This window comes from Phyllostomus hastatus, unplaced genomic scaffold, assembly GCF_019186645.2.
Source record: "Phyllostomus hastatus isolate PE091 unplaced genomic scaffold, TTU_PhHast_1.1 phas_contig_34, whole genome shotgun sequence".
Taxonomy (NCBI): Eukaryota; Metazoa; Chordata; class Mammalia; order Chiroptera; family Phyllostomidae; genus Phyllostomus; species Phyllostomus hastatus.
The window spans coordinates 28,709,219-28,730,170 of NW_025333857.1; the positions used below are offsets into that span (position 1 = coordinate 28,709,219).

The following is a 20,952-nucleotide window of genomic DNA, read 5'->3' on the forward strand; positions in this document are numbered from 1 at the left end:
AAGTGACAGTTTTTTCCATTGTACTAAAGCAAATACTTCACTGAATTATTATGGGCTAAGAGTGCTAAAGGTCTTCCTACTCATTCTTGACTTCAAGAGGCGAACCGTTGGCACACCCTTCCCAGTAACAAGCGGCCTGAGCCGGGACACAGCGGCACTGTTTCTGAGTGACGATGCTTTGGTTATTCGGAAGGCGCAAACAGGCTGTCTGAGCACTCGGGACTCCATGACCAGAAAACAAAGGCCTTCCAGTCAGGTTTTCCTGGTGTCCATGAGCTTCCCAATTTGATTCCCAAGACTGGCTGAAATAACTCCCAAACTCCACACCCCCCACCCTCGCCCCATCCCCAAAAAGAAAAAAGAAACACTTTTCTTTCTCTATTAGCCTAAAAAATGATTAAAAGTCTCCTAAAAAAAAGGATCCACTGAATTTTGGGAGGCTAACTTACAGTCCCCTCATGGCTCTAAGTTGACACACAAAAGGGTGTGACTGGAGATGACTGGTGGAGAACCAACACCCAACTCAGACACACTCCTGGCAGGTGGGGTTAAATCTTGCAAGGACAAATCTCTGTATAACCAAATGTTTAAACTTCAGCTGTCAGAAGCATGGACTTCCTGCAGGACAGGTCACCACACAGTGGGCACCTAAACCACTGTGGAAGCTGATGAATCGGCACCTTCATGTAGATGTGGCAGCTCTGGTATACTACCGATGAAGTTATACATACTCACTCAACAGCTATTTTTCAGTCCCTTGAAGCATAACCTAGTCACTCCCCTCCCGCCTGGCCACTCCATAAAAAGCCCCTGCTCTGCCTCTGGTCTCTGCACGGTGCCTCCCGCCCACATGGCTGTCAGTCCCAGCCTTGTGGACACGTCTCAGACCCCACTCGAGAGCCACAGCTGCTCCCCTTTCCTCCCCGCCAATGAAAACTTACTAGAACACAAGTAAGTTCATAGGACCATAAGTTCCGTCAACATTTAAAAAATGTTTTGAATGGACAAAACTTCCATATCAGTAACTATCTGAACTGCTTCTCCAAATTGTTATCGAAACCCCAGAGGGGCTAAGAAACTCTGAGTTGTAGTAAATAAACTTTAATAATGTCTCTCCCAAACTCCTCTCCTTGATTGGGATTCAGCAAACTCTCCTCCCACTCCTGAATTATAATGCTGACAGGAGATCAAAGTGCGGTGGCTCTGCAGGCGGAGAAATCTTATTTGGTCCTCAAGGTCAGAAGCCGGGACCCTCCACAGACACTTTCCGTATGCCATCCAGGATTTACCCTTGCCACCAAGGGGCCACACGGCACCCACCAGCACCTTAAAGGTATTTAAAACCCACAGCATCTGACCCTTGATCAGCAATACCCCTGATAACACTTAAGGGAGGATGGAATATGTATCCAGAATAAGCACTAAACTAGATTGCATTCTTAAAGAAGCATGCAACACTTGGAAAAAACCAATTGAGAAGATAAAATAAGTGCCATAAATAGAAGCTGAAGGGTGAAATTTCAAAGGGCCAACAGGAAATAAACCAGAACAAACTCAAGCGCACCAAATCATATGCTATGTTTCAGAAACCCTGCTCACTTCAGAAACGGCACAAACTTCCAGGACTGCCGCCGCAGCCTCAGGCTGCCACTCACCCCTGTGACCACAAACCGCTTTCTTTTTCTCCGTTTAAAAATTATGCACCTATAACTCAACTCTGCCTGTACATTTGTATGTGGAAATTTAATTCCTGGCCAACAACAGAGCATGACTTGGACCAATTCCCACCTAAAAATATCACAGTGAAAGGCAAAAAAAAATCAACAGACTGATTTAACACGGCGGGAAAGTTGAAAGAGTGCGACCACAGGAGCGGTCTTCAAATACACTGAGCACCGACTCTCAGGACCAGTAGGGTTTGTTCATAAACTCTGCTCTTTTAAGTTCTATTAGTAAATCTCTTGAGATGCATCTCCCACCAAATTAAAAGACAAAAAAAAACCCATGAGAAATGAATTTTATAGCACAGAGAAACAGAAAAGCTAGACCAATTTAAAAACAGATATAAAGTCTCCAGATGAATTCCTTAACTGGTTCAGCTTTTCCATTCCACTTCGCTATAAAATAAAAAGCATAAGCCTTTTTCTGAGGTGCTCATTTCCATTAGTCTGAAGAACTCAGTAACGCACCTTTACCCAATTGGCTAAAGTAAGACAACAGATAATAACATGTATCGGCTAGAATATGGAGCAGCTGGAACCCACAGGCCACTGTTGGGAACGCATATTAATAAAGCCTCTGGCAGACTCCACTGTAGCTGACCCGTGTGGCCCAGCAACCCCACCACTGAATACATTTCCAATATCGATGTCTGCATGTGTTCACCAGGAAACACTCACGCACGTGTTCATGACAGCACCGTCCGTGTCGGCCCACAACTGGAAACATCCCGAGGTGCATCTCCAGTGGGACGGATAAAGACTGGACTCTTCACACCGAGGAATACAACATGGCAACAGAGATGAACAAACCGCAGCTGCATCAACCTCACAAACACAACATGGGAGCGAGAGAAGCCAAACACAGAGGAGTGCATAGTCTGTGACTCTATGCACACAGAACCCAAAAACTGACAGGGCAATCTCTAACATGGAAGGACAGCCTTTGGGCGAGAGTGGTGAGTGGAAGGGGGCAGACGAAGATGATCAAGCTTGGGTCTACCGCATTTGGGGAAGGGACGTGAGGGAGTATTTGGCAGAAAAGTGAGTTGTAGCATCACATAATATGAACAATCCCAGCCCCTAAAAAGGGCCTCTTTTAATCAGTTTTTTAATAGAAACAAGCAGCTCTATTGAGAATTTGAGAGAAGGGGTGGGGGGAGAGAATGACTGAATTCAAGCTTGATTTCTACTTAGGCTCTAATTATTTTTTCACGTTTTCCCCAAGGTCAAAGGGTAAAGCAATCAGAATAACCCAAAAGATGTCTAAACAAACTTAACCAAAAATGTGACACCGATATCAAAAATTTACATTCTTTGCCACTAATCAAGCCAAAAATTATATATCAAAAGAACTTTTATCTACAATATCAATAAATGCAAACACTCATCATCACAGACACTTAGACTTGATCCTAAATGATTTTGTGAGGCAACATTTTATCCTCCACTCCAAGATCATCACGTATATGAGAAGGTTCTTGGAGGAGCTGGGATCCCTGGAGAACACCATCCCGTGACGAGCGCCATCCTAGAGGGGCCGTGGCCAGGCCTCCCAGCACCTACCACCATGAGTTGGGCCTGAATGTATATGACAATTGCTCCAGAATGCTACCGTAAGATGCTGGTGGTTAGTGTCATCATCTGGGTTTAGGAAATCAGACGCCAGTTCTGGGATGAAGGAATTGATCTGATTCACAATCCTGAGTTCACCATCTGTGGGTTCTGCATGGCCTATGCAGACTACTGTGATCTCACGGAAATCACAGAGATGGTTTCAGGGATGGTGCAGCATGTGACAGGCAGTCATCCAGAGGGCCAGGAAGACCAAGCCTAGCAGGGTGAGTTCACCCTACCCTTCTGGAGAGTCAGCATGACCGAAGACCTTGAGAAAGCCCTCTGGGAGAAGCTCCCAGAAACTAACTCTTTGAAACTGAAGAAATAAACAAAATTCTTGATGATATCTGTGTGGTATAAGCTGTTGAATGCCCTACACCTGGGACCACAGCCAGGCTCCTTGATAAGCTTTGAAGTGATATACATCAATCCCACATTAATCTGTGATCACCCCCAGACAATGAGCCCTTTGGCCAAATGGCAACGCTGTGCAGAGGGCCTGACTGAGTTCAGTGAACTGTTTGTCATGAAGAAGGAGATATGCAATGCCTACAGGAGCTGAATGACCCCACGCAGCAGCTTTTTGAAGAACAGGCCAAGGTCACTGGGATGATGAGGCCATGTTCATAGATGTCAAGGGTGCCCCCACAGCTGGCTGGGGCAGGGACATGCACGAAGTCACCATGCTTCTCACAGACACCAGTGAAATCAAGGAAATGCTTCTGTTTCCTTCTGTGAAACCCAAAGACAAGAAGGAAAATGTAGCAACTGCTAGTACACTGGAAAGCACAACAGCTGGTACTTCTGTCTAGAAAATGATAATTGCAAGTCATAGAATTCAGGCACCTTTGCATTTTGTTTTCATTTTATTTTATTTTGTTGTCCCAATCCCCACCCCCTTGCTCTCCCCTGCCCCACCCACCCCAAACCCCAGTCAGTCCCCACCCTGTTGTCCAAGTCCATGGGTCCTTTACACATGTTCCTTGACTAGACCCTCCCCTTCTTTCCCCCTTCCACCCACCCCACCCCCCTTCACATTTTTAAAAAAGAGCAAGGACTTGCCATAGGTCTTGAACATGTGAGTTCAAAACAATGAGTTTTTATCTAGCCTTCAGTGCTGGAACAATCAAATGTAAGTTTAAACTTTGTCTATAAATAATTGACCTAAAGGTATTAGGTATATAATACCTTGAAATGTTTCCTTGGATCATTTGAAACATGGAGTATGGAAGGTAGCCCTGACTGGTGTGGCTCAGTGGGTTACGCAGTCTGCACACCAAAAGGTCACTGGTTCGATTCCTGGTCAGGACATGCTTGGGTTGTGGGCCAGGTCCCCATTTGGGGTGGGGAGAGGGGGTGAGAGGCAACTGATCAATATTTCTCTAGCACAAGGATGTTTCTCTTTCTCCCTCTCTCCCTACCTTCCCCCCTCTAAAAATAAATAAAGAAAATATTTTTTAAAAAAACAAATATGGAAGGTAAAGGTTCATAAAAATTCTGAGCAAACAGTGAGGAAACTGTCTGAATTTTGCTTCTTCCATTATTCTAGGAGTTTTATATGTATGGACATGCACACTGCTTACAAATTTTGATAATGTTTTAAGAAGAAATTTTAAGTTATTTCTGAGCCTCTTTGTGGTCTTCCTTCATTGTGTCTCTTTACTTCCTCTTGTTTGAATGCTGGAAAACTTCCTATGGATTTTTAAGCATGATGTGACTCTTCATTCATAAAATTAAAAACAGATTTGAAAACTTAAAAAAAAAAAAAAAGACCAAGGAACTGCAAGGGAATTCTTGTATGTTACTGTCCACGTGACTCCCGCAGTTCAGTCACCAGAAGAGAGAAAAGGAACTGAGAATTCCTTTTTTACGCCTTGTTACCAAATAAACTGTTTGTCTCTAAAAATATACATATATAAACCAACAAAAACAGAGGTCCTTGTGTGCTTCTCAGGGCATCAGATAATTATGAAAAGGGTTTAGTGTGTCTTCTGAGAGTTAAGCTAAGCCCATTGCTCAATTCCATTAACTAGATGAATAAAAAAAAAAAAAACAATAACAGAGCTTCAGGCTTCCTGACACTTTGAAATATAGAACTGTTTCCAATTAACTGATTGCTTCTGTAATGAAAAAAGCATAAGAATATTTATTTCTGACAGGTTATCTGTTTTAAGATTCTTCATCAGTGAGAATACCATTTGCTTCCAGCAACCATACTTTAAATGCAAAGCCCAAGAAAGGCAAAAGCAAGCAGGTATCTGAGTTTAAAAACCAAAGAGAGGAAATAAAAACTGTTGGATTAAGTCGCCTGCTACACTCACGCAGAGTACATGCTCACAGGCAATTCCCGAGCCCAGTGACCCGACTGTTGTAATAAGGGCCTCATCAACAGCTCCCCCATTCGGGCCAGCTCTGTGTTCTCCCTCGTTGCCCCCACCACACACATGCGCTGCAACAAACCTCGGTTTTCCACTTCTCTAGGGCCCTGTCAAATATAAAATGCTTTACTTAAAATTAGAAAGGTAACTAACAAAAAGAGGACTAAAGATAGTAAGGTGAAAATAAGAGCATACTGGGAAGCAGAGGGAAGAGAAGAGAAGTGAGAGGCAAAATAAATTCCCTTCTTCCTTAGCAGGGAGTTAAAAGCTACGGTCAAATTTACAAAATCAAGTAGTATGGACGGTGGCAGTTTAAAATGAAGGCTGCAAGTTCTTTGACACTCCTCCCATGGAGTGGCAGGTCTATGTCCCTCCCCTCGAGTCCAGGCAGGCTCCGCGACTGCTCCATCCAACAGTAAAAGGGAAGTCGCGTGACTCTGGAGGCGAGGTCATAAAAGGCCAGGAAACTTCCAACTGGCTCCCGTGAGGTGCTCATAGCTTGAGCTAACCATATGTGCCGACACGAAGGGTGTTTTGAGATGAGACTAACATTCTAATGAGTGAATCTGGGGTAAAGCAGATTGCCCTCCACAGTTTGGGTGGTCTTCCTAAGTACGCCACGTTGCACTCGCAGCAGCCTCCTGCCTTTGAGGTTTACTTTATCTCTTGAGTGCATCACTTGCTGGTGCTTGGTTTAATCTCCTGGTTTGTACAGCGACACACTGCACAGGTGTTTGTAGCCCAGAAGCAGTAGCCAGACCTCCTGGGCATGTAGTAGGATATACCATCTAGGTTTGGGTAAGTGCACTCTTTGATGTTCAAACAATGAAATCATCCAGCTATGCACTTCTTAGAATGTATCCCCATCGTCACATGGAGCATGACTGTACATGGAGGAAATCTGGTGGCCACACAAGTGGTATGACCATCTAGGGCCACCGTGCTTAAGTTATCACATGTGTAGGCTCTGGTCAACAGACAACACTGAGCCCAGCCTTCCAGCCACGCCCCACCGAGGCACACAGCCTGGGAGCAAAGCCCTCTCAGACCCCGCAGACCAGCCCGTTCATCAGCTCAGTGCCGCAGAGGCCCCCCCAGTCAACATCCCACGGAGCAGAGGCACCCAGCCGAGCCCCACCTGGATCCCAGGCCCACAGAGGCCAGAATACCATGAAACAATCGTTTAAGCCACAAAATTTCAAGGTAGTTTGTTTACTGATAACCACCAGAAGAACTAAAATAAATAGACAGTCATCAGTTAAGACACCTGAAAAGAGACTATACTCTGAACTAGGATCAGAGAAAAGTGATAGGTTTTAGTTTGCATTTTAAACCCTTCTTTGTTTATTGCATTCTTACAATGTATAGATATGACTTCAGAAATTCAATAACATGTACTGTATAACTGAAATTAGTTAAGGAAGTAGAACTTAAGTGTTCTAACACACAAAATAGGTATAGTGGTGACGTGTTAATTTACTAGTTGAGAGCAATTCTTTCACAATGTACACATGCACCCAATCATCGCGATGTACACTTCAAATATACAATTTTATTTGTCAAGTATACCTCAGTAAAACTAGGGAAAAGGAATTTTAAAAATTAAAGAAACAACAAACAGATTTAGCACATATTGTATATTAGGCAGTCTTCTAAGTACTCCATGTGTTTAAATTCATTTAATCCTCACAATATTCCCACGAGGGGGGTGACTTTATTATGCTCATTTTAGAGATGGGAAGTTGAGACACAGAGAGGTTCAGTAACTGTACCAAGATCACACATCAAGTGGCAGAACTTGGATTCAAACTAGTAAGTCTGGGTCCAGAACTACATTTCGACAAAGATCACCAGGCTCTTTCAGTATTCACAAGCCACCAAGTAAAGGCACAAACTCAAACTGCCATTCACCTGGGTATCCAAGCAGGTGACTGACCACACTTACTGTATGTCAAGCCCTGCTGGACTACTTTGCTTCTTCAAAGCTACTACCTAAACACCAATGCCCTTTCATCTCCACCTGTACAGGGTTCAAGGCCCAGTGTCGCTAGATATCACCCAAATCTCCCTACCAAGCATTAATTTCTCCATCCCCTACATTTTCAGAATGAACCATTTATATCAGCTATTTTCATCCTTCTGACTCCTACTACAATCCTATATCTGTCTCCCCATTTGCTATGAACTCTGGGAGGCTCTTTGCTCTAAACATTTTTCCATCTTTATATTAGTCTGCTTGTTTTCAGTATCTTCCAGACAAAGAATGGTAAGGGAACAGCATCATCCCTGTTATCCAGAATGGTCTGTGGACTTTAATCTCTCCACTTGAGACAGCTCAGTGGTCTTTTCTTCTTCAGAAATACCTGCCCCCCTAGTCACTTTCTAAAGACCCTTTTAAAGTTCAGCTCAAGTCTAACTACTTATGGAAGCCAACCTTAACCAACCAGGCAAGAAAGACCTTGTTAGTGACTCAGAACTCATATAAACACTCAGTATCTGTTAACTGAACTAAACACTCCTTTGTCTCATATACGAATTCTGCCTAGGTGATATTGTTCATTTTTGCATAGAATTTCAAAACCATAAACTACTCAATGGTATGACCTTTTTTATAACCCCTAAAGCTCCTAGCTCAGTACCTTTGCAAAGAAGTAGCTTATAAAGAAAAATACTACATGACTAGTAAGTAAAATTACAACAGAAGTTGTATTTATGCTATTTATCAAGAAGATATCGTGGTGAACCTCACCATTATTTAGTTTAATTTGCAAGTTAAACTAATGAGACACCTTTTGCAAGTAACATACTGACAATTTAAGATTTCTTTAATGAGTTCTATACTAGATTTGTGGACAACCTGATTCTGCGGGTAACAGTTTAACAATAAGGATCCAGACTCGTCAAAGGAAAGTCTCTAGTTTATAAAGTAATCCGAAAGAAGTGCAAAAACCACAGGTACAAAGATGACTCCTTCAGCAACACACAGGGTGGGGCACAAGTAGGTTTACAGTTATTCCTATGGGAAATACAACAATTAATAAATAACACAAGAAAAACCAGTTTGAATACTCACAGCTGAAGGCCAGTTTTTTTGTCCCACCCTGTGTACCAATAAAACTACAGAATTTAACACACTTCCAATGTTGGGGAGATTAAACGGAAACATAGCCATGGGACTGTGGACCTGCACAGGAATTAAAAAGTCATGGAGACAGGATCAACTGTAAGACACAGTGTCAAGCTCAGACTGATGTGGCTCAGTGGGGTGGGAGTTGTGCCACAAACGGGAAGGTCACCAGTTTGAAAGGTCACCGGTTCGATTCCTCATCAGGGCACATGCCTGGGTGGCAGGCCAGGTCTCCAATTTGGGGGGTACAAGAGGCAGCTAATCAATGTTTCTCTCCTACATTGATGTCGCCCTCTCTTTCTCCCTCCTTTCGCCTCTCTCTAAAAATAAATAAATAAAATATTCTTAAATGATACAGTATCAAGATGTAAACAAGATTCTAAATTGAATATTAGGAATATGACTTCATAAAAATATGAACAGGCATGGAAAAGCACTGGAATCGAACACAACAGAAATAATCAGTCTGCTGAGATGGGTTAACATGGGTCACCTTTTGCCCATCTGCCAAATTCTCTGTAAGTCTACTGCTTTTGGAATTTAAAAGAATAGGACAGAGACCTCATACACTGCTGGTAGAAGTATAAGCTGTACAGTTACTTTGCAATCTGCTTATTGTTATCTTCTAAACTGAACACTAGTTTAGAACTCAGCAATTCACTGCCGAGTACATACCCAATACAAACGTGCACATGTGTATCAAGACATACTAGAAAGTTCATAGTCACACAATTCACCATTGACAAAATTTAAGAAAGGACTCAAATGCCCATCAATCCTAGAATGGATGAATAAATCAGGGTGTAATTACACAATGGAATACTGACCAGCAGTGATGACAACTGAACTACAGCCACTTGCAACAGCCTGGCTAAATCTCACAAGCAACGCTGAGAAAAAGAAACAAGATACATTCACACTCCATGAGCCCACTGATCCCATGTATACAGAGCATGAAAACAGGCAAAACTAATCTATGGTTAGACCAGCCCTTGGGGAGAGGGACTGATGGGAAAAGAGCAGGCGGGGCCTTCTGCAATAAGGCAATGTTCTGTTTCTTGATCTTGGTGCTGGTTTTAAGTTTATACACATTTTGTAAAAATCTGTCATATCGTATGTTACAGTTCAATTTTTTTAATTACTTAAAAAAAAAAAAGACAAGCCACCCATGCAAGAGGCATAAAATATCCTATAACTTTACAACCAAGTTGGCTTCTTTATTTGATTGGAGAGCGGAAGGGAAGTGCGGTGGTTGTTGCATGATTTACCTAGCTTCAACTCGGCTCACTAAAATGTGATTTTAAAAACATGCACAAATAATCCAACAAATGCTGAGTAAATTATCTGTTAATTTTTCACCAAGATCCCTTTTGCCGCTTCTGAATCTACTCATCCTACAGCTACTCCGTTTTAACAGACCTCAGCTCCCACAAACGCTCCCCTTTCAGCCATTCTCCTACATCCTCCTCAATTCCTTTAATTCCCTCCAACTAGACCCTTTCCCATCCTCCTTCCCCCTGGACTAGAGGGTTGATGCAGGAGCAGTTTAGTTCATGCGACTATCTGTGAGCAGATGGTGACACTCACAAAATGGACCTAAGTCTTGAATGTATAGATTTTAGTGGCCACTTGCTTGTCATTTCTTTCTGTGGGCCATTTTGGATGATTTAAAACAAAACATTTTTAAATCTTCAGCCCCCTTTTTTTTCTAACTTCTCCATCCTCCACAATGCAAATGCAAATACCCTCCTCCCCTCTTCAAAACTCACTCTTGCTGAGGCAGAACTTCAACTAGAATAATCTGTGGACTCAGCAAATCTAGAGAGCAAAAAGAGTGTCTCAATGCACCCCTGTATCCTAGAGGATAAATCACATTCCTAATTTGTGTATGAAGATTGAAATGTCTAAGGATGGGGCTTCTCTTTCATCCTTGGACATTTTAAGCTTGATATAGGACTGCCCATACTTAATTTTTCTGCCATCACCTCAGCAGCAGCACCTTCCTTCCCCAAAATCTACTAAGTGGAAAAGGCTTTAAGTTAATAATTTCTCAGTTTTCTTAATCTCTATCTTGGGAAAATTTCACCTTAAAATGAGGGAGTACTAGGCTGGTGGGGGGTGGGGAATGGAGGATGACTACTAACAGGTGACAGATAATGGGTATGTGGCAGCTTTTGGGAAACATCTGGAATTAGGTAGTAATGACAACTGCATAACTTCATGAATATGATAAAAGCCACTGAACTGCGCACTTCAAAAGGGTAAATGTATGGCATGTTTATTATATTTCAGTTGGAGGAGTGCCCAACACCCACTTTTTTTACAAAAAGTTAGATGAAATGAACAACTACCAGGTAAAAATACTACCTAAAGCTCAAGTTGAGCCCTGGCCGGGTAGCTCCATTGATTAGAGGGGCCAGATGCCAAGGTTGGGGGTTCACTACAGTCAGGGATTATATAGGGGTCAACCAGTGCATGTGTGGATAAGTGCAACAGATCGATGTCTCTCTATTCTAAAATTAATAAAACTAAAAAAAATTAATTTAAAAATTAAAATCAAGCTGAATAAACTCATGAATGAAAAATGAGAAAACCGGCCCTGATTTCAACCCAGCTCAGAGGTGCGATGGGGAAGGGGGGCGGTGGATGAAGGTGAGGCAAGAAACTGCACAATCATAGATCTGGATTATTAATCTTCTTGTTAGTCTAGCACCCTCGTTCTGACACACTATTTCATTAATATTGAATACAAGATGAACCTCCGTGGAGATGACGCGCAGAGAGCGGGCGCTGGGGGACGCCATAGATTGTTTTTCACGTTAACTCGGCCAAAGCCCTCACCAAGTCCGCCCTGTGCAGCACAGCTCTAGCTGACCTGCAGGACTCACCGCGAAAAGTTGCCTCAGAAAATTCCACGGGGATCCAGGTGGAGGGGATGAATAGTCAAGGGCAGGAGGTAGCTGCCCTGAGCGCAGCATTCCTTGCGCATCTGCCTAAGTGGCATGTTAGAGGGGGGCGTTCAGGAACCAAGTCCGCTTAAGGACACTCGCCCCTTCCCTCGACTTGCTGCTGATGCTCCAGAAGCCCACGCAGCACGGACCGGGTTCCGCGAGCCCAGAAGCCCAAAATTCCCACACCCCTCCCCCACTTCCTGGCCCCTCCAACCCTGACCCGAGTAATCTCTGAGTCGGCTGAGGGCGACTCGAGGCCACCTGCTGCTCTGGGGCAGAATAATGGGGTCGGCCGCCAGTCCCTCCTGTGGCCAAGAACTCACGGGGAGACGTCTAAGAGAGAATCTCTCGCCCCATCCCGAGCTGATTAAAGGGCCTGAGGGCACCACAGGGCAGTGCGCCCCCGGCCGGGGCAGGACTTCCCCGCTGCCTGGAGCCCGGCGCGCGGCGCTACCGTTCCACGCAGGCCGAGCAGCGCGCGCGCCAAACGCGGGTGACCCTGTCCCTAGTCCCGCTCCGGAGCTGCTGAGGGAACGGAGTGCGAGGGAGTCCTCTGGACTGCCCCTCCGCTCCAGCACGGCCGCCGTGCGCCCCCCGGCGCGCGCCAAGTTTGCCCGGCTGGGCTGAGGCAGGCCCAGGGAAGAGATCGGAGTCCGGGCGCCCCCGCGCCCACCCCGCTGGGGAAAACGGCGCAGCGTAGACGCCTGCTCCACTCACCTCCGAGCGCTCTCGCCAACCTGCCGCGCCCGGCGGGAGGCTCGCTGGCTCGGCCCGGCTCCCAGACCTCGGAGGAGGGGCGGAGCGGAGGGGGCGGAGCCGGCCCCCGGCTGGCCAGCGCCAGAATTAAACTCCGAAACGCAGGGTATCCACCCGGGTCCTGCAACCAAGGCAAAGCGAAGTTGGGGGAGACTAGTAAGCCTCAGACGCCGGGTGGGAAATGACTGAGGTAGCGTCCCGGAGCTGGGCGGGAGGGAACCCGAGGCGGCCCCTGAAACCTCCAGGATACCCGGCTCTCCGCGGCGCTTCTTTGTACCCCGAGACCGGCCCGCGCGGGCTTCAGTGCGCCTGCGCGCGGCCCCAACTCCACAGTGCCCACGAGCACCTTAGCGCACCTCCTCGCCGCACCCGGCCTTCCGCCACTGCACCGCTAAAACCCGGCCCAGGCGCGTTCCTTCTGCCCACTTGTGTTTAGTTTTCCCCACGAGGGAGGGAAATAGCCCATGCCCCCTACCTCTTCCCCTGCCCCCACGACCCCCCACCCCCAGTGAAACTTGCCTCAATTAGGATCTATTATCTCTGACTCCCGAGGCGTCCCTGGGTGCCGCAGGGGTGGCACGTTAACACTCCCGTCTAGTGCCTTTTTACTGCCGCCTCCTTCCACTCCGCTAAGAATTTGCACTGTGCTGTGGGCCTGTTTTCTGGTCGGGGTTGAGAGCGGGACTCTGGAGCACGAAAGAGTCTCGTTTCCTGCAGGTGCCTGAGCAGGTCAGTGTCTGAGAGGCGGCTAAAAACCTCCCGCTGTTCCCTGGACCGGCCTTCTGTCTTCCGTGCGTTCGCTTCTGCTTGGCCTCGGGACAGAATCCTCCGTGGAAAGGAAAAAGTGCGTGTCCAGAAGGGCGCAGATGTTCGGCGAACTCCAAAGAAAACGCAGTGCCTGCCTCGGGAACTGAGGACTGAACTAGGACGTCAGACACTGGATTCAGAGCAATTTCAGTGGATGCAAGAGAGATTGAGGAAGGGTTAAGAGGCTGTGACTTGAGTCTTCTTTCAGTCTGAAGACAGTTTGAATAAACAGGACAGGAGGACCGACAAAAACCAAGTATTACTAAGACAAAAAACATTAATGCCAGGTCTTTCATTACTGACTTGCTTAAGAGCTCTCCTTCACAGCACAACCCAGCAGGGCCTTACACACGTCACAATATTTTTTGCAAACAGATTAAAGTGAAGAGCCATCAAACCTCACAAGTCGAAATGCTGGCCTCTGAAGGAGGAGAAGCTGGGGAAATCAGTGCTCCTCCACTTGTTGGTGGCAAAAGATATGCCAATTCCTGAAATTGATGGTCCTTGCTTTTTAAGAGGACAAGCAAAGGGCAGCTCAAAGGTACTGGGGACAGTAAATCTTATTTTTAGTCATAGCCCCTTTGCCAACTCACTGGGTAACAGTAAATAAACTCCTTCTGGGCCTCAGTTTATTCATCTGTATAATAGGTATATGGATTCAGTAGGTTCTCTCTAAAATACACCCCTCCCCAAATATCTATGATTCTATTAAAAAAAAAAAAAACCTTCCCAAGGTGATGAGTAGGGAGATGAAAATGGGGCGGGGGGACTCCTGCCTACACGAAGTACCCTGAACCCTTCATTTCTCCTTCCTTACAATTAGGAAGCATTTATTTCATAGACCCTCAAAAGTTGGCAAATCTAATCGAGAGTGGAAGATTCTGAATTTTTACTGGATTTATATTTGAAAATCTTCATTTTTCATCATTTTTCTATTGATACACAATTCATATACCACAAGTTTATTCTTAAAGGGTATTTTGCTGATTTTGCATTATTCACAAAGTTATGCAACCATCGCAACTAAGTCCAGAACACTTTCATCATTCTGATAAAAAATCCATTCCAGTCATCCCCCAGCACCGCTCCCCACACTTAGTCCCAGACAACCACGGGTCTACTTTTTTTCTCTATGCATGTGCCTGTTCCAGACACTTCATGCAGCAGGTAGACTTTGGGTCTGGCTTCTTAAATTTAACATAATATTTGTACGGTTCATCCATGCTATAGCATGTATCAGTACTTCATTCCTTTTATAGCTGCATAATATTCCATTGTACAGATAATACCAGTATTTATCCATTCATATGTTGATGGACATTTTAAATTGTTCCTACTTTTGGGCTTTTATAAACAATGCTGCTATGAACATTTGTGTACAAGTTTTTGTGTAAATATTTGTTTGCATTTCTTTTGAGTCTATATCTAGGAGTAGAATTTCTTGGCTAAATGGTAACTCTATAACTAACTTTCTGAGGAACTAAAAAATTTTCAAAGTGGCTGTACTATTTTACATTCTCATGAAGGTTCTAATTTATTCAAATCCTTTACAATGGTTATTACTCTAATCTTTTTGATTATTTATATCTAGTAGGTATGAAGTGATATCTTATGGTTTTAATTTGCATTTCCCTGGTGACTAATGATGTTGAGCATCTTTTCATATTTTTATTGGCTATCCGTATATCTTCTTTGGAGAACTGTCTATTCAACCCCTAGCCCATTTAAAAATTTTTATTGTTGAGTTACAAGAGATCTTTACTTAAAGCTGATAAAAGATACTAGTCCTTTGTCTGATATATGATTTGTAAACTTTTCCTCCTATCCTGTGAATTGTCTTTTCACTTTCTTGACAGTGATCTTTGAAACACATGTGTTTTAATTTGATAGTCATATATTTATGTTATAACATAAGCTAACACTGATGTTATAAGCTAACACAATAGTTTTTCAGACTATAAAATAATACATGCCAATTATAAGAAAAAAATACTTTGGAAAAATATAAGAAGATAAAGAAAAAATAACAATCACTTACGGCTCCATCTCCTAGGTATAGCCACTGTTAAGATTATAGCAAATTTCCACAGGCCCTTTTGTGACGGATTATTTATTTATTTATTTGAGAGTGCCCCAGTGACATCATGTGGCCCTGCTCAGCTTAGGAAATGGATGTCAAAGCCAGTTGTTGGGGTGCCAGAAAACACGTAAGATAATTCTCTCAATCTAGAAAAAAAAAAGAGGACCTAATTTATTTCAACCTGTAACACGATAGTCTCACCCTTGTGGTTCCTGGAAATAATGATTTGGAAGGTAAAGGATGCGTTGATTCATTTGCTTTAGTTATTTTAGACGTAAGTGTTCGCTTTGCGTTAAACTGGAGCCCTGTTCAAATACATGTTATATGTTGCTGAAGGACACGACCCTAGTGCAGGAAATTTGAGCTAAGAGTAATCTTTACTCACAATTAGGATATTCATTATGTCATTGTTACTATTATAAAATATTTATAGGGGATTCAAAAGGTATAGGGAATTCTAGGAAGCTAAGTGGAGGGATTAGGTGTACAAGCCTGTCCCTGTAGAACAACTATATTTAGAACATTTACTTATTTAAGAAATACTTATTGAGGGCCTACTGTGCTCAGAACACTGGGTTCAGCTTTATAAAGGACACGAAGAATCCCAAGAAACTAGCTGTCTTTTAGGGGAGTTAACACACATACAAAATTAACTTTGGCCTAAGGAAGATATAAAGTATTATTATAGTTTAAACTATAATTTTAATCATTGAAAACGCTTACTGAGCTCTTACTTCTCCTGTGAGGTAGGCATGATTATTACCCACAATTTGTAAAATTAAAGATGGAGGTTTAAGAAGGTTGAAGTACCTGCAGGAAGACACTGTGGGAAGCGGTGGAGGCAGGACTCAAATGCAGATGGCCAGAGTGCAGAGTCAGAACTCGGCACCAATCACCTCCAGCTAGGATAGCATGTGCATAGCATTTAAAAAAAAATTTGGTGATAGTTTGCACTAAGTCATTGTCACCAAAGCTTTTTCTTCCTTGGCAAGGAAACTTTGATCTGGTGACCTTTTAATTTTACCTCATATGACTATTCTCCAACCCAGTAATTTTCTTTTTTTTTAAGATTTTATTTATTTATTTAATTTATTTAAATAATAAAGAGAGAGAGAGAGAGAGAGAGAGAGAGAGAGAGAGAACCATCAATGTGCGGTTGCTGGGGGCCATGGCCTGCAACCTAGGCATGTGCCCTGACTGAGAATCGAACCTACAATGCCTGGTTCGCAGCCCGCACTCAATCCACTGAGCTACGCCAGCCAGGGCAACCCAGTAATTTTCATATAACTGAGCTGCCTTTGAGCCTCAGAGTCTTTTAATCAAAGAAACGTTTAATGAAAGATAAAAATGAAGGCTCTCCAAGTGAAGCTAAAGGGTAGGGGAGTCTTTCAGGGTGGTGGGGCCCTGAGGCTACCCCACATTCAATGACAATTAGCTTATCACAGTTGAAACCTAGTCAGGAACATTGATGTCAGTACAATTTCAGTCTTGCCACTAAAGTGTTGTCTTTTCTCCCCATTGGCAGGGCTTCGTCTGGTTCAATAGATCGATGGCCATGAGCCTGATGCAGTTTTAGAATTAGTCATGTTTAATGTTCTTTGATACAGTTGAGCGTAGCTCCCTTTAATTATTAATTATTTTTTAAATGTTAAAGATAGCTTGCTTACCTAGCAGTCCTCAAAACTTGTCAGGATGGTGGGTGGGTAAAGCCCAAGGTTGAGCACCAGGACTGACCAAGGTGGAGAAATGAGGGTTCCCTGCTCTGGTTACGTCAGGGCTTTTTGCCGAACGCGGTATTCAAAGGAGACCTGGTATGTATAATGCAGTGTTGACTTCCAACAAAGAAGGGCTTAGACGACTTTTCTCTTCCAGGCACAATTGCACAGCCTGACAAAGCACAGCCAAAGGAGGGGAGGAGAGTGGTGAAAGGAGAGGAGGCAGACTCTGGGTCTGGGACCAATGGCTTAGTTCGGGGGCAGCACCCTCTCTGAAATTCAGCTTTGAGACTTGGAGCCAAGGCAGTTACGTACAGGATTTTATTGTCTACTGTCATTCCTAGGAATGACAGGAAACATACAGAATTCTATAAAGCTATTATTATTATTATCTCAACCAGTAAGTGCACCCAGCTCCTTCGCACTCACCATCTCAGGTCGGCTCAAGGGCAGTTTGCTTATCTGACCAACGCGCATGTTTGCCCTCTGTTCTAGTCTGTGCGCCTCAGTAGGGCTCCCCACTCTGTGTTGCCCGTCTTTTATCTGTCTAACAGGGTGTCGCATGAAGTGGCAGTCACCATGTCAATGAGGGCTACTGTCGTTGAAGCCTTGTCCAGGGATGTGGGTCCACTTCCAAGAAGGCTGTGACTCACATGGTTATGGCAGAAGGCCTTAGTTCGCACCCTCTCCACAGAGGGCCTCTCCACAGGGCTGCTCTTGGCAAGGCAGCTGGCTTCCCCCCAAGCAAGTAATAAGAGAGAGAGAACAGCCAAAATGATAGCTACAGTGTCTTTTACTTATTTTTTTAAAGAATTCATTCATTCATTTATAGAGAGAGGGGAAAAGAGAGAGAAAGATCACTGTGTGGTCGCCTCTCGTGTGCCCCTACTGGAGACCTGGCCTACAACCCAGGGATGTTCCCTGACTGGGAATCGAACCAATGACCCTTTGGTTTGCAGGCCAGCACTCAGTCCACTGAGCCATACCAGCCAGGGCTTTTATAACCTAATCTCAAAAGTGACCTATCATCACTGCTGCCATATGGTGTGGTCTCATAGATCCTAGGACAATGTGGGAGACTAAAGAAGGGACCGGGGTGGATACTCAGAGACAGGGATCATTGGGGAATCATCTTAGAGGATGGCTACCACAATTATTAATAACAACAATAGGACATTTTTTTGCTCAAAAGCATGCTTTGGTTACGAAATACACATTTCAGATAAATACTGAAATAGATATTTCAAAAATACCTCATCCTTCTAATTATGCTTTTTAAAAATAATCACATTAACTTAGCACTTTCTATGTGCCAAGCACTATGCTAAACAATTTCCATGGACCCTCTCCTACAACTCACAGTTGCAAAGGAGGTACTGTGAGCTGCTTTACTTCTCAGAGACAGAACGTGAAGCACAGGGAGGTTAAGGAGCTTGCTCAGGGGCACAGTAAGTCAGACTACAGACTCAGATCGTTTAAAGCACATATATCATCACTAAGCTATACTGATTCCCTCTAGACATAGTTTTGTGAAACATCTCTAACCTACTCATGGTTTACAAGCAAAGGACCATCATTCCAGGGAAGTAATTCAGAATTTCCTAGCAGTCACAGAGTAAATAAATAAAGACTAAAAATTGGAGGTTAAATTCCTGAGGTCCTTCATCATGATTAAGACTACACTGGTTAACCTGTCTTCTCTCCCCCTTCTCTGCTCTTCCCTCTCTGCACCCCAGCCACACTGCCGTCCTTGCAGCTCTTGGAACACTCCAGACACACTCCTGCCTTAGGTCATGTGTACTTAACACTCCTCTCCTGGCCCTCAGCATCAGGATGGCTCCTTCTATCACTTCCTTTCCTCAGAGGTCACCTTCCCAGAGAGGCCCACTATTGGCCGTAATGCCACGCCACCACCGTCACTTACTCCCATGCTCCATCGCCTGTTCTCCCTTCCCATAGCACTTACAGCCCATACGCTACAGAATGCACTTACTTAGTATACTTTCATGTCTCCGCCTACCCCAGAACACAAGCTCCACAAAGGCAAGGATTTGGGTCTGTTTCGTTCACTGAGGATCCCTATCCCTTCGATAGTCTCTGCTACACAATGGAGGCTCAACAACTAATATGATGTGTTGGACCAACAATGAAATGATGAGAGGGAGTTTAATGCAAGTAACTGACCATCAGATTAGCTCAGCTAAAAATTTAATGGTCAATTTATTTTCCAGCCATACCTCTTTAAATTTGATAATGAAATTATCTAGAGACTTTTGTCCAAATACATGTTTCTAGAGAGAATTGTTTCCTTTTAATGAGCATTCCACATTTGTTGCCATATGTGTTTTATTTTTTAACCAGAGAAGATGTATTAGAAATTTCTAGAAGCAACAAAAACTCTGGAAACAAAAGATGCTTTTAACCTAGAAGAGAAATAAGCTAGGTCAGGAATGAAGTATTTCCATGCCCAAGCAATGGCCTATTCCTCTGTAGAGTGACCCTATAAAACCTGAACAAATATTTATCTTTGACATTAGAAAAAGGAAGTTCAGCAAATGACATTTCATAAGGAGTGAAATCAAAGAACTTCCTTTATTTATCCTGTGTAATCCATTACTGGTCAGTATGCTTTGTTCCCCTGGAGGTAGAGGTGTTGTGTGCCAGGCCAGCAACCAGTCTAACTTTCCTGGGTCTACCTGGAATATTAACTGTGAGCTTGGTCATTTCAGAAGGACAATTTACTAGTTGACAGTCCATTCAATAAAGGTCTCATCAATACTGAGGTTTTTTTCTTTAAACCAACTAAATATATCAACTGCAGTAATAATGTCTAAACTTTATTAGATACATGCTAGCCATTGTACCTACGTTGTCTCTAACACTTCTAGCAATTGTACAGGACTGATACTGTAGTTATGAAGCCCAGGGAAGCTAAGCCATTTGTCAAGAACACACAATCAGAACAGACAATCAAACCAAGACTGTCTGTCTGATTCCCAGATCTGGGCCAGTGTCATAGTGCCACTCTCTGGCCCTAACCCTCAGCCTAAGCAGTAGCCTTATCTAATTATGCAAGTTGCAACAACCAAATATTGCATGGTACATACTTATATTACAAGTTTGTACTGTTTATCTGAAATTCAAACATCTTGTATTTTTATTTGCTAAATCTGGCCACTTCATGTGTAAGGAACCTTGGGGCTTCTTGAGTGTAGTAGTTCTTAGCCAGGGGTGCTTGGCAAAATGATCCAGAAGGCTTCTTGAAAACACGTGCAGCTTCTACTCTATACTGCAAGAGGATTCCGGGGTGGAGCCAGGCCTATGAATTTTCAAAATGTTTTATTCCTTTATTACAAATATGTATTTACTGAGTACCTATCCTATGTCAAGTGCTTTCCTATGCTTCGGAAACACAGAAAGGAAAGCAAAATAAAGTTTTGCCTTTGGGTATCTTCCCTGGTGACTCTTCCCACATTCTTCCCTGTTAAGAAACAATGGGTCAAGCACCCTTGTTTTACAGGTTGGGGGAAGACAGGCCACAATGGTGCCGCGCTGGCTCAAGGCCACTGACAGAGGAAGGACTAGAGATCAAGTCTCCTAACCCCTAGCCCAGTACTTTTAAAAAATACCTCTTTGCCAATCATAGGTTCTCAATTTTCCAGAACACTTCCCATTCTAATTATCTTTTTAAAATTTTTTTTATTTATTTACATTTAGAGAGAGGGGAAAGGAAGGAGAGAAACATTAATGTGCAACAGATACATCAATCAGTTGCCTCTCACATGCCCCCAACCAGGGACCTG

The 20,952-nt window shown here is 43.7% G+C and overlaps 1 protein-coding gene and 1 pseudogene across 3 annotated transcripts in view; one reads left to right on the top strand and one right to left on the bottom strand.

Annotated features, from left to right (window-relative positions):
* KANK1 (KN motif and ankyrin repeat domains 1) overlaps nt 1–12,543 on the bottom strand; it is a 189,509-nt gene extending 176,966 nt beyond the window's left edge. Inside the window, exon 1 of one of the 3 annotated variants that reach the window (XM_045840132.1) lies at nt 12,509–12,543. The gene's annotated coding sequence lies outside the window, so the exon portion shown is untranslated. The remainder of the gene's footprint in view (nt 1–12,508) is intronic. The other 2 variants (XM_045840133.1, XM_045840131.1) reach the window with 2 other exon arrangements.
* On the top strand, nt 851–4,147 carry LOC123819904 (annotated as a pseudogene).
* Nucleotides 12,544–20,952: the final 8,409 nt, after the last annotated feature.